Source organism: Pundamilia nyererei, unplaced genomic scaffold (assembly GCF_000239375.1).
Source record: "Pundamilia nyererei isolate P.nyererei 1_Seehausen unplaced genomic scaffold, PunNye1.0 scaffold00004, whole genome shotgun sequence".
In the NCBI taxonomy this organism is placed as follows: domain Eukaryota; kingdom Metazoa; phylum Chordata; class Actinopteri; order Cichliformes; family Cichlidae; genus Pundamilia; species Pundamilia nyererei.
The window spans coordinates 7,430,055-7,448,639 of record NW_005187405.1 but is presented as its reverse complement, the minus strand read 5'-3'; the positions used below and the strand labels follow the sequence as shown (position 1 = coordinate 7,448,639).

The window sequence follows — 18,585 nt, the reverse complement described above, 5'->3', positions numbered from 1 at the left end:
ATGAATGTATGGACTAATCACCGCGTCATTATCATAATTAAAGACATTCTACTGTGTTCACGTGTGTTCACTCTTTGTTTGCCACATTATTGCTTTGATTCACTGGCACGCTGCAGACTCAGCTTCAACACTGGCTGTGTGAGTATTTTGAAACTCCTCTGTTGTGTTTCACTCTAACACTGAGCTAAGAGACGTACTGGCACTGTTCAGACTAAAAAAAAACAAAAAACGCTGGCTGTGGTTTGGAGTAGAATGGCTGAGGATCCCTTGCCAAAGACAAATATAAATATAGCAGCGTCATTATCTGCAGCAGTTAACCAGGATCCTTTTCCCTCTCCTGCTCGCACGTGCTGCTTGCAGGTGTTGCCATAGCAAGTAATCCTGTTTATTCAACTGCCCTCCTCTCGCTCTCAACAGAAGTTCCACATTGGTGTTTGCAGGGTTTAGGAAAATCAAATGGAGGGCAATCAGTCTGTTTTGACAAGGCAAAACTCTGCTAGCCTTGATGAGTGCTTGGTGCAGATTTCCCAGATGCGGCTAATTAAAATATTTGTTCGCACATAGGGCAGGTGTGCTATGTGTAATATGGATTTTGGTTGAGTTGATAAATTTTAAAAGAAAATTTGGGACGATTGTAGTCGAATAATTTTGAATCCAGCAGCTGTATTTACATTTCGTATGAGATTAAATTAGAACTCTGCAGTGATTCACACGAGGATTTTCTCCTGCTGTTGCCTGTTTTCAGAGAAATCGGAGTAGGGGCTTGGCTACACATTAGTTCAAATGATTATTACTGTAAGTTAAAGCTATACTTCAGATATTTGTCACCACAAAGGACTGAGCCTGTTTCTTCTTAAAACAAGTCAAATGGCTATCCTACTAAATAAAAATAGCTGTGGTAAAAGGGCAACACAGACTCAGCCAAACAATGCATGTAGTGAAAGACATGGAAGCTGATCTGATCCCGTCCTGTTGTCACGCAGACGTGAGATGACACATTAAAACACAAGCATGAGAGATTTTTTATGAATGGGATAACTACAAGAAGATGTGTCCACTGAGAGACAATAAAATCACCATCCAGAACGCATTTATCGCCACAATCACATCAATATGTGATAAATTTGTCTCCTGTCATTGTCTCATTTCCTGCGCTTAAAATAAGAAATCATGTTTCCTTTTATCCCCTACTTGTATGGCAGCCACATAGGAACAACTGGACGAGGATATTCATTCCAAAGCTATTTTTCAAATAAGTAAATCAAAGCAGTATGTTGCCTCGTTGGTCTGTTTTCAATGTTTAGTGGTCTGGGAAATGTTGTCACATGCTCTGACAACATTGTTAGCTACTACTGTGTCAGTCCTTACTGGCACAGGGGCTTAGTGTTGTGCAAAATGTCCTTGGTTGATGAGCAGTGAGGTTTTACTTAATATATTGCCCCTTCATCTTTCGTGCCGATGATGACCCGACTGCACAAAATCTCCCTCCGGGGGAATACTGCAATCTGTTTGTGGTTTGCAGCTGGATGCAGGTGATGGAGCCTGGAAGACAGCTGTGTGTGAGTGGGACTGGAGTACATATGAAGCCAAGAGGCTGGCTTCCAAAACCTGTAAAGAAACTCGGTAACGAAAGCGTTTTAAATTTAAACAGCAGTAATGAACAAGAGATAATCAGCCTTTGATTAACTGCTCAGTGTCTGCAGAGCTTATGAGAAGACATTGCCAACAGAGAAAGTGTGAGAAGAAAATGAGCACAGTTGGTGGTAACTGCAAAAAATATAAAGGCACTCACTGCAAATCCTCTTTATACACATATGATTGAACAAATGATTAAAATCTCTGCAATGTAAACACATTTTTGAGATTTTAAATCTAGGAGGTTGAGAGTGCAAACTGCAACGAGAGCCTTAGATACAAAAAACAAAACGTAGATTAGCCGTAACTTGTTTCCTGAAATGCTTTGATTTGGTCTGCACATTTGAAAGAAAATACATTTGCTAATTGATTGGTGCATATTTTGAAACAGCGCTGCTGATTGGTTTACCCATGGCCTGATTACTATTTATGTTGGAGTTTCAATGGCTTCCTGTTGGGCTATCACATCATACAAAGCAGGGGTTTAATCTGCAAACGCTCTTTTACAGATACATTTTCTGCCGCTCTTTAGAGTTAATGAAATTGTTTTGTTTTTATGTTTCATGCAAGTCCGGTCACTTAACATTCCCATTTTTTCACATGAGGTCTTTAGACATAGAGCGAGATCATGTGATTATTTGTAGAAATCTTTCAAGGTAAAACATACAGTACTTTTAAAGTAACAAAGCCATGTATCAGTTTTGGGGCCCATGAAAGTGTAGAATAAAGGAAATTGAATTTCCCCTCATCATACTGACAAAGTCAAATTTTGACATTTGATTGCAATAAAAAAAAATTACAACAGCAAACGACTTTAATGTGATCTCTTTGCATTACTCAGCAAATTCTGCAGGTCTTCATGCAAGCTCTTCATGTGATCTTTTAGGAACAGACAGGTGGCAGCAGAGAGCCATGAGGCCAGAGCAGCTAATGCCCTGGGGTCCCATGCAACACAATTAGAATGTGTCTTTTATTCCATGCCAGCTCCATCTTAGTGTCAGGACATTCAGAAGGTAGAAAAGCAAGGGAACAACGGCAGAAGTGACAAAGCCAAAGAAATGTAGTGAGCAGAAGATGAAGCCACACACATGCTGGTGATGGGACGCAAGCCCTGGATAACACTGTAAGTAATGACATTTCTTGAACATGTTTTATGTCATTTGGAGTGTCTGAATGGCATTTCATGGAAGGCAAATGGGCTTTAGCACACAGGTGATATTGTGGAGGTGAACAAGCTGATGATTTGCCATTTAATTAAATCACATATTTAAAATATGTTCATCATGATTCTTTCTCCCTATGTCTTTTATGGCCACGCAGAGGGCCTTTTTTTAAAAGCATTTTTGGTCTGGTGTCAGCATTTTGGCACAGGGGAGTGATTTAAGGAGGCATGGCATGCTTGCCATGCCCTTCACCTGACTGTTCCAGTCTGCCTTCAAAGTGTATGCAAACAATTAAAATGCCACAGCCCTTTTAATTAGCTCCAGGGTACAGATTGACAGCTCTGGGTGTTGGTGATAGCACAGTAACTAGCTATTACTCTAAATATTTGGTGCGTTGCATAGTTCAGACCATAAGCGTGGGATATGGATGAGTAGGTTTGTTTCTGTTTTTCCTATAGTTGACAGTCTACTTGTTTTGTTTCATTTGGCATCTTCATAGACAAAACAATAGTACTTGATAAGGCAAGTAGAAGGGTTTTTTTAAGGTTATAACCTCAATTAGTGCTCAGATCCAATGTTTCAAAATGTGTCATCAACACCGCTTCGCTGTGCCACCTTGAAACAATGTTGATGTTGACCTGAAGATTACAAAGTTCAACCTAAATCACCGAGCTACAGCTCAAAAGCTCGGGACAAAGCTCATAGACGTCTCTTAGGTCTGAGCAGTTGAGATTTAATTGATGGTTAATCTCTTTGAAAAGAGATATTGACCACTTTTTAATCAAATACCTTTAGAAAAAAGCGTAAAAATATGATTTAAACTTCCAGCTTTAATTTTTTTCAATGCAAATTAAAGAAAAAAAAAGTGGATCCATAAATAAATAAATGGTAAAATAAAATAAAAATAATACCTACAAAGAGCACTAGATGCTAGTATGACCCTGTTATTTCAGTGTCAAACAAGTTTTTGCTTTTGATCTTAAAACCACTCACAATAATTGTTTGTCACTGAAATGAATTGAAGTGTAATACCTCAGTAATGCATATCTCCACAGGTTCTTAGAAGTTTATTGCACTGGCAGCTTTGGCAACAGCATCAAAGACAAGCACGGGCAGATGAAGAATAGAAGTTCCATGGCATGTGTTGGATATCACATTTCAGTTCAAGTGGAAATCCTGCAAACGTCTCTGTGCGTTTCAACGCATTCACTCTCTCTCTAATTAAACCTGTTGTTTTCACTCAGCCAAAAATATTTTACTCCATAGGTCACCTCAGCGGTTGTTATAAGAATGCTGCTGCTATTGTTTACAGTCTGCTGATATTGTGTGGCACTACGCTACTAGACAAGTGACAACATGCTGCTTACTGATCTTTCCCCATCCTGAAAAACTGGCAGATTCTGTTGATTGTGTTACACTTCAGCAGTTTTTTATAATTTAACAATAGGCGACTGGATGATATACTAGAGTGATAATATGCTCCAAATTTTTTGTGCAATTTAAAAGGTAACCCACATTCAGTATACATGCTTTCAATAACATGACTGAGCAGTCACGCACCCTGATCCTGACCCCTGATTTTGGTGCTCGTGGATATGACATTTATTATTTACAGCAGTGCAACTGTGTGAGAGTACATCTGAGTCTCTGGTGAGGCCCAAGTTCACTGCAGGCCCCTTCCACCATTCTTAAAATGTAATTATAGGGTGAATTTTTTTTTTTTTTTTGACACAGGCATTTGACAACTCTGTTTAAATTTTCCATTTGCGTAATATATTGAGCCAAGATGATTTGTTAATATTCACAAGTTGTTATTTAACATAATTTCAGATTTTTGTAAAGAAAGAAGAAAAAAAAAGGAGGGGCATTATTTTAATTTATTTATTTTAGATAAACGTAAAACCTACAAACATTTATTTTGTTATATAAATAAATATCTTACAGTAGGAATAAAAGTATTTTAGTGTGGAAGTGTGTGATTGAGTTTTGGCTTTTACAATGATGTAAAAGAAAAATAATGAAAACAACGAATTAGGCCAAATATTGATGTTATGTTGGACTACTCAAAGTGCACCGAAATTTTACTCTCAATTATTACAAGATATAGCCCAGCTTAGTACACACATTATGGACAAATTTCAAACAAAACACAACTGAACTAAAACAAAAATATAAATATGATTTCCCTATAAATAGGATTTAGAATAAAAATTTCCTCTTTAAAAGTATGCTAAAAGGTTAACAATTTCCGTGTTCAATTTTAAATAAATACAGCCCATTTTTTTATGTAAAAGAGACAAGTCCTATTTTCCCCCTCTAATTAAGGGATTTTAATAAAATAAAATAAAGATTAGGCCTGTGGGGTTTATCTAGTATATGCTTTTTTCTAAAAGCATGTATTCCCTTAAGGCCAGACCTTAATGTTGAGTGTGTGTTGATGTTTAGAGATGGCGCAGATCCAGCGCGGCGCAGTCCACCCCATCGGGACTGTATTAGATCTCTAATTGATGCCTCTCCCCTCGTCGCTGACAGTTACGCACAAACCAGGATCAGGTCACGGAATTTAGCGCGACCTGAAGAGGTGGCGTAGACCGCCTTCAGAGCCTACAGTGGATTAAAAACATAATGAGGTGAGTCGAGGTTCAGCTGCTTTGATTGTAAAGTAACTTTTTAAACTTAAGGATTGTCGGATAACCGGAGCGGAAAGGCGAATCACTTGTTTTTATGACGATTTTAAAGTAATGAGTGAGCTATTTTTTACACTACTTCTATTTAACAGACGTCATGGCTAATTTACATGTGAAATTAAACATGTTCAAATTTGGATCAATCCACAATCTGCCTTAAAGCTGGCAGGTTACATTTTATTCACAGTAAAAACAAACAAAAAAAAACAACAAAAAAACAAAAAACAAACCCGAAAAATATTTTTTGTTATGTTAAAGATTTACACGTGTTTTAAAACACATCAAAGCAGCCCCGAAAAATAAGGCCTCGAACAGATATTTGTTGGCTTTACTTTCAGGATTATGATAATAACGATAACTCTGTCACAAATCTTAAATACTTAAAATGAATGAATTATTAATTTTGTGATGGAATTTACATAATAGGTTTGGAAATTTTCCGTGAGCAGACATTATAGAGGTTTACAGCTTCATGAATATTACATCTCTCCTTCAGTTCAAGTATGTGACATTGCTGCTTTCAGCAAGTTTATTTAGTCTGCTATTCATCCTCAAAGTGCCCTCACTTGTTCTGCAGAGCATGGCTGAGAAAGTAAAACACACCAGGGCCATAGGAAGAAGAAGACGAGAAGAAAAAGAAGAAATCTCACACAACAAATTATTTTTTTTAACCAGTTTTGCTTTGTTTTATTTTATTATTTGCTATTTGCTATATAAAAACACTATTAGTCAACATGTATGAATTTATAAAAGCTTGGACTGAAATAAGTTTGAGGATGAAATATATAAACATTACAAGCTGAATCATTTTTGGATGATCTTTCTTACTGTGCTGCACTTTGACTAAACCGTCCTGTAAGTATATTGTTATGTTTGTGTCAAACAGGAATGTTATATGAATTATTTCTTCAGTTCCCCAGAAGTCACCTTTCTCCCTGGTCAATAAAGGTGTTGACAACGTCATGCCATTTGCGTGTATTCTAATGTGTGTGTGTGTTTGCTTGTTTTCATGCTTGTCACAAAGAAATAGAGAGTGAGAGGTCGGGGTGGGACTGCCATCGCTGTTGAATTTATGAGTGTGTCGTGAAGCATCTCTGACGCAGGCAGACTAAACAGAGTCTGTGCGTACACGTAAACACGTACATACATCCTGCTCTCATCAGAGAAGACATCACGGGACATGAAAAACAGCACAAAGCCAAACTGTGGAATTAATCATAAAGATGAGTTCTATTTTATCCATTGACCAGTCGAACTGTAAGGCCGTGTGGCTGCTGCGTGGCTGCAGCTCTTAAAAGGAAAATTATACTGGTGTCAGCAGAAAACGTAACTGGTAAAGTCATGTTTATAGTGAAACAGTCCTCAGACTCACCCACCCATCCCCATCCTGCAACCCCTCACTGTGGTTTCTCTTTTTGCACCTTGTGTTTTGCTTTTGTTGTAAGTTTCTTCCCGGCACTGACAAAAGGGGACAATGTTGTCTGTTACATAAGACCAACCTAGTATTGTTAAGAGTTGGGTGACTTTGGAAACATACATTGCACTTCTTGATATGGAAGATTAGGCTCGGATGAGGATGTTCATTCCCCCTCCTTTTCATCTATGTTTTGACTAGCATGCCAGCTCTCTGACTAAGAGTGAAGTGCCGACACCCCTGGAGTGGATTCTGAGCATACCAAGGAGGAGATGCCTTTGAAAGGACAGATGTTCCTGGGCTTAGCCTGCCTCCTACCCAACCTACCCACCACTCGCCTTCCATTGTATATTTGTTCTTGCTCTATAAATAACTGGCCGGTATAAGTCACAGAAAAATGTAACTGATGCGCCGCTGACCTCTGAGCCCCTCATCTTTGGGAGTGAAAGACACTTTGAAAAGAAGCAACTAAAGCATTAGAAAAGTTGGCTGATGCAGACATGGTAAATGGATTTGGGCTAAGGGACACAGTGAGCACACCCATTTTGTCCACATAAAGACCGGTCTTGATGTCTGGACCGGCTCAGCTGTCTTATGTAACAGCAGTTTGTAGTCGTGACAGATGAGGCGTGATGGGCTCAAGCCAGTTCAGCCACATAATCCAAAAATATACCAGCCGTATTTATGAGATAATATAAGCGTATTTGGAGTTCTTAAAATTTCAAAACTGAAAGCCAAGTTTGCTTGCCTGAGAATTTCCATGTCGGTGGAAACAAAATGATACCCAATAAAAATATTTAAAAATATTTATAATATTTAATTTTTCACCAAAACTTCTGTGCCACTTCAAGTACCAAAAACGATCACGTGTTGCTAGTTTCCACTTGAAGCCTTTTTGCAAGTTTTGTGAGACTGCAGAGTGTTTGCCCTCTCGCTGTGGCTGCAGGGATGAATGGATGATTGTTCTTTGGCCCTTGTGACAACCCTCCTGGGGCCCATCAATTCGCCGAGCCTCCTGGAACATCAGGTCATGGCTAACCAGGCTCTGAAGCGGCAGCCTGGCCTCACTGTGCTGATTTTTCCCCAGTTAGAGCTCAGGACCTCCAGGGCGCACAGCTGGGTCCCTTAAAAAAGCCCAGCTGAATGGTTTTAGAAACACTGCAGCTCCTCTTACCCCACACTCACTCTCCATCGAGAACAGCGCCGATATCAGATACTGTGTTTTTTACTTGATATGTTCATCTTTGCTTGCCAAAGCCCCTGGAAACCGTATTAAAGTCTGTGTTCCATATTTTCAACCAATGGGCCTCTTTAAGTCGAAGAATTTGTCCAAAATTTCCATCAACCCCTTTCTCCTTTTCTTTTCCCACATTTTTCTCCACATGTCTACATTTCCCTGCCTCTTCCCCACATGCTCACACACATCTTAATTTTCTCTCTTCCCCCCTCCAGCTCTGCTATCGTGTTGTATCAGTTACAGCTGACCACCAGTCAGGTGGGTCTGCGGGAGATTTTAGATCACGGAGGGGCAGCCAGCTCTCTCAATGCCTTCAGCCTGCTCCTAGACTCGAGTCCCAGGCCCCGCTGAGGCCTTGTCATGGGCAGCGCAAAGAGACACCTGGCCAAACTACAGAAACACTTCCAGCTGCAGGCTGCCTGATGCTCACCACAGAGAGAATTCAGGCCAAAGGTGGAGAAGTGGAGCTCAACTATTTCTCTGGGTTTGAGTCCATATCGTGTTTATTTTAATTGCAGCACCAAGCATTTGCCTGTAGAATCTGAGGCTGTTTTTCTTTTTCTTTAAAAAAATAATAATTGCACAACATCACAATAAAATTCTCATTCCATAAAACAAAGTGAAAGAGCTTTAAGACTTCTCTCAAAGTGAAAGTGGAGCAACTCAAGGGGCAGAGAAAAAAAAACGCCTGAGAGAGAACAACAGCTCCCTTTTCTCTGCAACCAGTTGACATGAAAGACCACATTATGTCTGAGATTAGAGGCAATTACACTGGGAGTGCGCTTCAAGACCTTTGTTTGCCAACATGACAGGAGGGAGCAGGGCTGTAATTTGATGAGGGGGCTGCGCGAGTGAGAAACTCTGCATGGCAAGCTCCTGGCAGACGGGAGGCAAAGAGAAGCCTTTGTCCGTGGCGCGACCAAGCCTTTTGGTAGAAATGTAACTGTTTAGATGAATCTGATGAATCTGAGATAAATTACTTGCAGGAGACCTTTTAAAAAAAAAATCCCCATTATCAGATTTATAACACTGCTACTATATTAGGCTGAAAAGCCAGTTTAAAGAGACTTTTAACCCTCTGGGGCAGGTACGTTTATGTTTGCCTTTTGTTCCACATGACGGTTCAAAAGCCGCTTTCTCTATTGTTTCAGCATTTATATTAATTCAAATGCCACAATTGTGTCGGTTCATTCAAATGTCACAAATACTGTAAACACGAGATTCAAGCTGAACCTTCGGTCAAACAAAAGCAGCACACCGGCTCTTCGAGACGTGACATCTCCTCTATTCTGGCCCGGAGCATTGTTCGAGCACACTGAGAGTTTTCAGGACAGGAAACGAGCAGCTTGTTCCAGACCCACCGGCAGAATGGAACACGTCTTTATTTGAGGGAAGTCATTCCGCTGATATATAAAACACCAAAGCAAGGTTTCCTTCCCCCTCACTTTCCTGGTGCTATCCCCTTCAAAAGGACATGTCCTTTATACTGGGCTCACATGCACACACGGGACCAGAAGAAAAATAAACAGAGGCAATTTAAATATCAACCAAACCTGCCTTCTGTTTGAATGGAGGCAGCTCGGCTTCAGCTCGTCCGGTATGCTGTGGTGCAAACGTGTTCAGGCTTTGGGTTCATGGTTGGAAAGCAAACTGAGAAGCAACAACAAAGCAAGGCTATAGTATAAAATTATTATAGTATAGTATCTAATATAAGGCAGCTTATCCCAGAAACAGAAAACCACACAAATCCAGAGGGCTTAATGGTAAAAGATGGCATTCAAAGGTAAATTTATTGCATTTGTTGACTTGTTTGTGATTGAGCATTCAATGACACAAATGATAGCTTTAGTCCAAAATAAATAGCGCATAAAGCTATTTATTTTTGCATGCATAATGAAGTTCACGTGTCGTAGAAAGTTATTGGTAAATATCTTCATCAGCATCTAATCCTATACTTTTCACCCCCTGCTGTCTTTGCTGTTCTCTTTGGCCGAATTTTCCCATAAGGCTGTGTGAAAGGAGGAAGAGGACCACCTATTAAAGTGAAATTGTAGGAGTGATGGATGGGAGGCTGTTGAGGGGGAGTAGAGCAGCCAGCATACACCTCAGGGGAGGGGAGGATGATGAACAGGGGGTGGGAGAGCAGGGGAGAGTTCACCAAATCCAAACTCACACCTCTTGCTCTGGGGTGGAGCTGGTGGAGACCTCCCATGCTGACTTGAAATTAGACTTCATTCTCAGAAAAACATTTGCCTGTTTATCCTAAAATGTCCATCACTTCCATTAAAAAATATGACTTAAAAAATATATAAATTATGGAGCTGCAGCAATTCTAGTTATGCGTTATATTCTTAGATGAAACTAAGAAATTCTTCAAGAGATATGTGTTGATGATCAAATCAGTCAGTGCTCATGTGGTCCAAGCATTTGTAGCCATTTCACATGCATCATCATTTTTATCCAGGATGTCAGGTCAACTTGTAAAACTCAAAGACATGCAGTTAGCTAGCTTAGCTTAGCCATACATTTAGACATACTTTCTTTTTGCATTTCTCAGATGAGATTTAACTTTAAAAAAAGAAGAAGATATATGTTTATCTACTGATTGATAAATTATAAAATGACTATGTTTGGTCATTTTACAACAGGTGACAAGTTTTTCATTATTTTTTAATAACCAGTACAGACTAAACTTAAATACACACTCACGCAGATACATTTAGGCACAATGCTACATAAACGTATGGTGCACAGACCTTAACCGGTTTCCACAAAACAATAAAAAAAGGAAGGGATGCTTTTGAAAAGTGCTCACCGAGAGTTGAGTCTTCTAGAGCAAAAATGATATTCAAAAAACAAAAAACAAAAAACCCCTGCTGGAATCAACTTTGTCACTTTCTAATCCTGTAGTCAAATTTCACGACAATAAAGTCATAAAGAGGCAAATGGAGCGGCTGTAGCACTTGTGGTTTAATGCCTGGGGTGTGGAGGAATTACTGCTGTAGTAGTTTGCCTTTAACTGTCAGGAAATGACCCATAATCTGCAAGCGTTTGACTGCTGCAGCATTCCTGTGAAATGACACAAGTTGAAGTAGATTAGGGGTTGGGTAATTAGCTCATTAGTCAACATAAACACATGGCATGGCTCCCCCATTTCTACCCACCACCCCCACAACTGCCCACAGCTGGTGGCAAAAGTAAGTTCTCACCAGCACACGCAAACACACACTCAGTCTCTAGCTCTCTCTCATACACACACACACACTAGCTGCACCCAGACCACTTCATCATTAATCCAGCTCTTTTCTTCTGGACTTTTTTTTTTCCTCTCTACATTTTTTTTCTCCCTGGCTTCATCATCTCTTCTGTTCTGTTTCTCTCCAGACAAGCCACTCTTTTATATTGTAACCCTGGGGGCTGAGGGCTAGCCACTTTTCACCAGCACCTCACAGCTTATCAGAGCACTTTATCAGCCTGAGGGAAAGAGATGTGGGTTAAAGCTCTTCTCTCTCCTCTGTGGCTCAGAAAACCAGCAGGCTGTCAGCAAACAAATATTTGTAAGCTGGGGCTCAGAAACGTGTGCCTTCTGACAGAGGGAAAAGCTTAAGGGGTTTTGTATTTCAGTGTGTGGGTCAGTGTGTGAGTCTGTGTGAAAAACACAGGATATCCTTTGTGCAACAAGGTAAGCTCGTCCCCACACGTTACCTCTTATTGCTCGGGGGACAAATCCAGAACAAGAGGGACCTGAACAGTTCTTCACACCTCCTTAAGTGCAAGTAGGAGGCTTCAGCTTTCTCCTGTGCGTCATCTTTCAAACCTCTGTTCTCCCCCTTCCCTCCTCTCTTCACCTCCTTTTGTAGATCAGCATAGTGCTCTCTTTCATCAGTGCATAGTAAATAATATCAAATATCTTGCAAGCTTCTGTCACAAGTGTTGAAATGTTGAAACATTCCCAAGGTTCACCTGCACGCTGCTGATTAAAAACTTTTGAGAGAACCTCACCGTTACTGAAACACTTCCTTGGCACCTTGAATTTCAGGCACAGGCAACTTTTCATTGCAGAACAGGACTGGGTGTGTTTGCCTCAGTGCCAATGAAAACAGAAACTCTCTTTGATGATGTTTAGTGACCGAATGTATGAATGAACATTTGTGCGACTTTTCACTGTGCACGGCTTGTTGCGAGGCAAGCCACTCGAGAAGCAGTGCACCTTGGTCACGGTAGCGCTCGACGGGCGGAGCAAGCTGATGAGAGAGAATGAAGTGTGAAAGTGAAATGCTCTGGAGGGGTCCAGTCAGTCAGTGTGGTTTGCTACTGCACCAAACTGGCAAATTGGAGTTTAGTAAGAGCCACTTAATCAGGAGACAACAGGGCTGATGAAGCCATCCATCATCGCCCTCGGGGAGACAGCACTTATAGTGATGCACACCATTTTCTGGGTCATTTAAAGAGGAAAAACACACACGATCACTCCTCTGGTTTAGCCACGTCTTTTTAGATGCTTAAAGTACTTAAAAGTATGTTTGAATTGTTTCTGCTTGGGAGAGTGTGCGTGTGTGTGTGAACCTGATCGATTGTGCAAGTGAAAATCTTGCTTCAGGTGTAGTTGGTTTCCATAAATTGCAGTCATGGGTGGAGAGTTAACATGCAAAGGCAAAGTTCATTCTTTGCACAGGTTTTGTGTCATCACCTAAGAACTGCAAGAAGTGGGGAAGTGCAAAAAAACAAAAAACCCTGCCATGACATTGATGAACAAATCAATCTATACAGTTTTTTTGTACTTAGTTATTACATTTATTGGTATATTTTTGTGTTTTACTCAAAGCTCTCCCTCTTAATCTGTCATTAAAAAAGTTTATCTACATATCTTTCCTTTCACAAAGCATCTTTTCATGTCTGCATACAGTCAAAACGCTTTTGAAATAATTGTTTTACCACTGTTTTAGTCATATTTGCTGCAAACTTGCAATGAAAAAAATGTCAATTAAAATGACTTTACTGTGAATGTACTATCTTGTGCGTGTATGTCGCTGCATTGCAGTTTATTTCTGACTTTATCCTGCTGGAAGAAATAGTTTTTTTAATGTAATTATTTATTTATTTACTTTAAAACACTTTTGTAAATAACATATTTAATAAACATTCTTGCTCGGAAATTTTGTATTCTGCGTTCTTGGTAGTTTCATAAATACTTATACTTAAAAATTCCGCGTTTGTGTTGACAAAACAAGCAGTGATTTGGCAAAAGGACAATTTAAAGTGTGTTTAAATCATTTAAACGCATTAAAACTCAAAATCAGCGTGGACCAGTGGCTTAATGTGGCTTTGCCGGAAAAACAGATTTAATCCAGGGGACAAGTGTAAAGAGGCCAATTGAAATGATTTTATTACTACACAACATTAAATAACCCTCATATGCCAGATGTTTTCCCTCATTTCTGTTTAATCAGTTTTGGTACTAATACCAAAAGTAAGTACAACAAATTTGTTATGAGGGATGCTACCAGTGACAGTGATTGGTGAGGGAAACTGCCACACCTTGCTCTTTGGCAGCAGGCCATGGCCTTATCAGGCTTGACGGATTACGCTGACACCCAAGCTATCTTAATGACTCCCTCTATCTACCCATCTCCCCTTTCCTTCCTCTCCCTTTCCCAGCCCTTGGCCTTGGTCCTCCATCCTCCCACTGTTAAAATATCCAGAGCTGATTTTTGTCATTAAGTGTGTATGTCTGTGTGTGTGTGTGCGCGCTAAACTGGAGGGAGGAGGTTATTGCCGCGCTGCCTCACAGTTTGCAGTGAAGCGTAATTTAGGAGCTTATAAAATTATCTTTTATTGACAGCCAGCAACAGCAGTTGCTGATGACTCACGACAGAGTAGGTGGAAAACAACGGTTATGTCATGTTGTCTGAGAAACAAATACGATACAAACAAAAACACACCTGTCATAACCTGAAGCATATGTTGGGAACTGAAACTTGCAACACTGTTGACTAAGAGCATTAATTACCTTTAACACCTTTTCTTGCCAATGTGCCTCATCACTATGTCGGACCCGTGTTAACACTAGGTGTGCTGCTACTATAGGAGGTTAAAAAGACACTGCAGGGTGAGCAGTTGGCATCCTGGAGTCTCATTTCCTGATTTTTAAGAGGGCATCCTTCCTCCTTTTTCTCCAACTTCCTTTGCTCTAACACCAGTGTGCACAATGGGCGTCTTCACAGGTTCTCTCAGTAGAAGGTGCCTTCATGTGGCTGTTCTGACCTTTGCTTTAACTCGCTGACAAATGTTCACCGAGCGTAGCGATTCTCACCTATTAGAGTGAAAAGTTGTCTGACAGTTGTCATTGACCATGGCTCTAAAAAAAGAATGAAAACTTGTGTCCTCGTCGAGGTGGTTTGTTGATGTTTACTTTTGTTTTCCTTCTAAAACGACCAAAATGGATGTGTCGCTGATAGAAGAGCAAGGCTGTTAAATGTGGACTTTTTGCAGAAAATAAATACTGGTTGACTGATTGCAGCAAGGGTAAACATATTGTATAACATAGTAATAGCAAGGACTTTGTGCATGTTGCACTAAATCAACATACACCACCGAAAAAGATACAACAGTCAAAAGTGTTGGTTCTTAAAGGGCTGGTTAAAAAAGAGAGCATTAACATGTACTGGTATCCTATTTTTGATAGGATAAATAATATATATAAATAAATAAATATGCAAAATGCACATTACAAAAAAGTCATGAGTGAGAGTTACACCAAATTTCTAAAACACGATCACTCAGCAAATACAAATGATCAATTTTACCTGTATGAGCGTCAGAGTTAGTGAGGATTTCAATGTTACTCTTGCTACTGTAGCACAGCATTAAATTCACAAGGGCGTTTTTGCAGTGTATGGTCTAATAACAGCCTTGTCACTATCATTAGCTAAAGTCCAGACATATGTTTGAGAAGGTGCAGGCTGGGAAATCCCGGTGTTCTAACACTACTCGTCGCTGAACCTCAGCCACAGTCTACCATGGACTTTCTCACATGAACACCAATTAAGCATGATTCAGGACAGAAATAAAGTCAGATGCACTTTGCAAAAAGAGCATTTGTGTTTTCTTCTCTCCCGACGTCAGAGCGGGTAACCGGTGTGTGCGGTCCAAGTATTCTGGTTATAATAGTAGCTCAGTGTTCCGGGAACTCCGGGATAAAAAAGTGAAAAAAATAAGGCAGTAGGTTTTTTGTATAATAATTCCATCACTCTGTAACACAGCACACGAGGGAGGGAGGAGTGTTACTCTCTCTCTCTCTCTTCTTTTTTCATTTTTTTTTTTGTTCTGGCAGGTTTCATAGCCTGTCCACGGAAAGCATACTCTGCACATTCTGCAGACAAGGGTCTTCAGGGAGGAAATAGAGAGGAAATTGTGCAGAAAGTGTAAAAAAATCAGTCTCTCCTCTCGTTCCCTGCGTCTCTGTGGCTCACTTCACACAAAGAAAGACTCCTTGTTTTCAAGTTCGCTTCTAATTACTCATATTTAACCCTCGAGGGGCAAGTTAAGAAAAAGGAGATTTGGGAACAAACAATAAAATCAACATATGATAATATAACGCCTACGCAAACGAGAGCCTCGCTAAACTGTTAAACTGTTTAAAAGTCAGATTGTTCGTTGGAAAGAAGATCGCACTCATGTGATTGAATTAGTTTTGTCCAGTGAAACTGCATCTCCACGCTCTGCCAGATTATGAGCCCTACAATTCTCTAACACGATAATAAACCATTAACGCTGGTGTTAAGTCGTAATTTAGATTGAATGCAAATGTAGTGAAACTAGATCACTAGCCACTCCGCCAACTGCCGGAAAATGATGCAGATTTTCCTCATAATTCCGGCTTCAGCAAGAATGCCGAGGACAACTGGGAGAAGAGGAACAGGAAACGTCCAGCTTTGAAAGATACTGGAACATTTAATCCTGAATTAGATAAATAATGTTAATCTTACTCTAGTCTGTCAGTTTTACCCTTAACTTTTTTTTTTATTTCATAAAAGCTGAGGCAATGACTTGAAGTGATTGTGGTGGTTTAGAAGGAGAGCGACAGAGAGAGAGAGGAAGAGAGACAGATTGTTTTGGTACTTGTGACTGTGGGGATTGTAAATGTTCTCAGGAGGGCTCATCTCTGCCAGGTGGCTACACTTTTGGAGCTGGTAAGTAACCTCTACTGCATGCTGTCACCATCCTGTGAAATAACTCCCCCGGTGTCCAGTGGCTGGTGCCGTCTTTGAGAAAAGAGACAAGAGTAGTTCAGGTGATGTTTAAAACTGAAAAAGCATGTTTTTTTGCCTAGAAAATAACGTTTACTGTACACCTAAACCTTATGTACACAAACACTTTTTTTACACGATACGTGTCAATAAAAATCAATCCCTCTAAATAAACAATGAAACAAAATCCTTATCTGAGAGACAGTTAGACACAAAAGACAGATAGAGTGACTGTCACTTTGTCCAGAATGAACCGTGCCAAACAGATGCATCTGCCAGTCAGCCCGGGATGAATTTAGGTCTCTTCCTTTTCATGCCATGCCAAACTAGAAATAGACCCACGGCCAAACAATCCTTCTGTAATCAAATACCACTGATAGGATTGCAGAAAAGGCTGTTCATTACTGTTTAATTTGGCCGTTTGCATGTGTCCCACACAGTCAGAACAAATATTCAAATTAGGAAGGCAAGGTATTCATTGTCTGTGGTCTCTACCTATGAAAATGACACATGGAGATTAGTTGCTCCGTACGTTTGTGAGACACCTACGAAGTTAAAAATGTCACCACCCTTGATCCAGGGTTACTAAAGCAAAGAAAAAGGAGGGGGGAACTTCAAAGACACTTCTAAGTAGATTTGACAGTGGGGTGCCATGCCACAAAAGACCATGTTTGGGATTGAATGAAAAGAAGCGTGTCACCGGAGGGAAATGTGGTCAGGCATGTTCAATGTATCAAAGGAAAATAACTGATAAATAAAAGGAGGATGGAAAGGTTGTAAACTTCACAGCCTGTGCCGAGGAGGGAAGAGACCCCTGCAGTCTCTGATTATTTAACCACAAAGCCAGCTCCAGTTTCTGTTGGCTGCATCCGAATAACACAAACAGGCACTAATACAGAAACACTGAGCGATCATCGCAGGCCCGAAAAATAAATCACATCCGACTCAGACTGTGAGTAATAAAGATATCACACAAGACATACAAGGCTTTGATAAGAAGGCGCTGCCATATATTGAAATGTATGACTTTTTAAAAACATTAATAGCATAATGTTTACAATAGCTTTTACTATTAGAAATCAATAAAAGAAATTTATTTAACATTTACTTCATAAATATTTATACATACATACAAATTTATCAACAAACTTGCTTTTCTTTGCTATCTCAAATTAGGAAGCCAGTAGAGTAACCTGCAGTTTATTGGCTTTAATGCTCTTGAAGTAACATAATGTCAATTTTATAGCTTATTCCCGCAAACAAGAGACCCAAATTTGATGATATAATTCAATTTTCTTGGCAAAAGTAGCTTAATTTTTTTTTTAAAAGACTCTTAAACCAGATGCAAAACTGGATTTATAAAGTTTGCTAAAACCTACAGCTTGAACATTTATCGGTTTGCAATAATCAATTCTTATTGTTTAAATGTCCATCTGTACAATAGAAGTGCAGATCGCAGCATGCAAACAAACTGATAAACACTTGATCACATATTCCTTCAGAGAGCATCGTTAATGTCACAAGGTCTATGCGGCACCTTCGAATTTTGAAACATTGTAGATTTTGGCACATTTACTCTGAGATCAGAGGGGGAAACTCGACAGGACAACGTTCCCTTCGAGGGACTTCTACCCCCATCTCACGAAACTATTCTTGCCAGAAAAAATGTCTCCACCAAATGTCCTGTAACAGGCAGTCGGAGTTTAATCTGTGTGTTGTGCCTTGACTTCGTTGGGCCTGACAGCCCGGGTAATGGAGCGTATGAATGGTCCAGATTCCCGTGCAGGTACAGAGAACCTGAGGCCAGGAACCTTTCAGAAACTCAGCTGATTACAAAAAAGGGGAACACTTCCACCGCTGGCTTGGTAAAATAAACAAATATGGCATGGAAACCCATCAGTTGTAATAGGGTTCTGGGATCGGCTTGGAGGGCACATTATTTTCTTTCTCCAAAGGAGCAAAGTAAAAAGAGAGTCTACAGCTGGGTCGCAAAGATGTGGAGCTGCTTTACATGTCAACAACGGGGTTATTCATCTCTCAGAAGGTGCGCAGATCTTCGGTCTGTGACTCAATATGTAAAAAGAGGAGGGGTTGAGAGCTGTGTTAGAATTTGAGAAGTGTTAATCAGGGAGAGGATGTGTGCCTTCTGGCCTGTACCTGATTACCTCCAAATGGGCCAGCAGAAGCAGCAACAGCTGGG

The 18,585-nt window shown here is 40.1% G+C and overlaps 1 long non-coding RNA gene across 1 annotated transcript; it reads left to right on the top strand.

Moving 5' to 3' along the window:
• Positions 1 to 2,613: 2,613 nt before the first annotated feature.
• On the top strand, positions 2,614 to 6,151 carry LOC106456270 (uncharacterized). The gene is made up of 4 exons (XR_001290427.1): positions 2,614 to 2,758; positions 3,854 to 3,988; positions 5,244 to 5,428; positions 6,063 to 6,151. It is a non-coding gene; the product is annotated as an uncharacterized LOC106456270 (long non-coding RNA).
• Positions 6,152 to 18,585: the final 12,434 nt, after the last annotated feature.